The following is a 2,245-nucleotide window of genomic DNA, read 5'->3' on the forward strand; positions in this document are numbered from 1 at the left end:
TGGTCTAACCAGCTTAATAAGCCTGACTTGTTTACATGATTTCTTGCACAATCTTGAGGATTAAAACCAGAAACACAGTACAATACATGAATTCAAATAAAAACCCATAAGGAGTGTGCACATAGCATGTCTCATGGACCTACAGTGCCCACCTGTACTCTTTTCTGCCGCCCGTATCCTTTGCCCTAAATAATAATGATAATGAGTATGCTCTCTAAAGTCTGGTGAGTCCTTTCAAATATCTGACCTGGGGAATTCTTTGCACTATTCAATTTCTCTTGCTCAGGTAAATAAGTTCAATACCCTTTCTATAAATTTGTACCATTGAAAAAAATGTCTTTCTTCCCTCCTCTCTTTCTTCCCTTCTCTCTCTCCCTTCTTATTTCCTTCCTTCTGTTGTTTCTTGCTTGCTTTCTTGCTTGCTCACTTTCTTGCTCTTTCTTTTTTCTTTTCTCTCTAACTGGAATACAATTTCTTACACCTATACAACTCTCCATCTGTTATACTTCTTTTGTTTGTTTTTTGTTTTGTTTTGTTTCATTTTGTATGGTTAACATGTGTGCTGATCCTTCTGAGGACAGGCATGGTCCCAAATCAAATACCTGGTCACTCAGAAAAGCCTGGATGGGATCAGTTTAACAGAAAGCTGCCTTTTCTAGAGGTCATTTTTTTTCCTCTGGTTTGCAGGCAATTTGTCTTCACACTCTGGTCTCTGAACCCTCTCTAATTATACAAACTGAATGAATACTAGTTAGAGTATGGGTACACCCATTTGGGAATGTTAATTCCCTACAATTTACCAAATATGTTTATGGACTTAAGAAAAAGGAAAGGAGTCATTGAGAGAACCTCTAGCCTTCTATTATCACTTCACCTGGTATCCTACGTTAAAATTTCATTCAAATGAGAGGAAAGTTTAATTGTGACTCCTAGATTTTGGCCTTGGGTAATTGGGTAAACATTGGTGATATTTACAGGTAGGGGAAGCATTGGATGTTTATTTAGTTAAGTGCAGTGTTGAATGATAGAATGAAGTGTTTTAGCTGTACCATATTGTGTTTGAGTTTCCTATAAGCCATTCAAGTGAAAATGACAAGTGGGCAAGTGATTGTTTGATATTCCTAAGAACAGATGTTATTCAACAGGAGTTCACTAAGATACCCGTATTTGTTTTGAGTTTATCAGTATTGTAATGTTATAATGAGAAGTCAATTTTTTCAAAAAAGAAAAATTTCAATGTAATTTGAAGTTAAGCAATAGAATTATTTTCCATATTATTATTATTATTATTATTATTATTAGTTTTGGCTTGACTATCCCCAGGGTCTGTAAGCCCCAAGTAAAGCACTATTCATCTAGATAAAATTAATGGTTGTCCTCCCATTTCACTCCATCATCAGTGAGGACTAGAAAGGACTATAATAATGGACATAATACAATTTGACTTGGAACATTTTCTTGAAGAAAACAAATAAAAGCTGCTCAACATAGAGCACTGTCTAAATAGTTCATCTTTGGGCTTACTCTCTTGTGTTGCAGTATTTTATTTAGATATCCTTTTCTATACAATTGTTATAGTAAGCTAGAGCTGGGTCTACTTCTCTTACCTTGCAAAGAGATCATTAGAAAGTGAAACAAAGACAAGATGTGAAAGCAAACTGGAAAGTGAACAAGCAACTGAATTGGGGCAGGTCACATAGTCTATCTTACTGGGTATATAAGATAAAATAGAAATTTGGAATTATAATATAGTTTAAAGAGTAATTTTATCAGAAGTCTGTAATCCTCTCTGTGTGTGTATGTGTGTGCATACTCACATACATATGTCTTACTTATATATACAATTATACTTGTATTTATATTTTTGAGACCTGTAGCAATGGTGAGCTCAGGTTAGGTTTCATCTTCTTTAATGGTTAACTCATTCAAGACCTTAATGGTATTGGCATTTGTGAATTGAAGATAGATCATTAGTGCCCTCACATAATCTCTTCTCTCTCCATAACAGACAACCTTCCAGGGTCTGTTTTTTTCTGATGAAAAGTTTCATTAGAGTCTTAGAGCCACTGTCAATATAAAAATATTCAAGTAAGAGTAATTATTTTATGCTTGAAAATGGTATATGCACTTAATTTCTATTTAATTAGGTATAAATCACCACTAATCAATAATCAGGAGTTATGTATATTTGGTCAGAAAAAATTCTCAGCCTTCCAATCACTTTTCATTATACTGATGATGGTTT

Source organism: Callorhinus ursinus, unplaced genomic scaffold (genome assembly GCF_003265705.2).
Source record: "Callorhinus ursinus isolate GAN/ISIS: 27379988/994484 unplaced genomic scaffold, GSC_fseal_2.0 scaffold5, whole genome shotgun sequence".
NCBI lineage: Eukaryota > Metazoa > Chordata > Mammalia > Carnivora > Otariidae > Callorhinus > Callorhinus ursinus.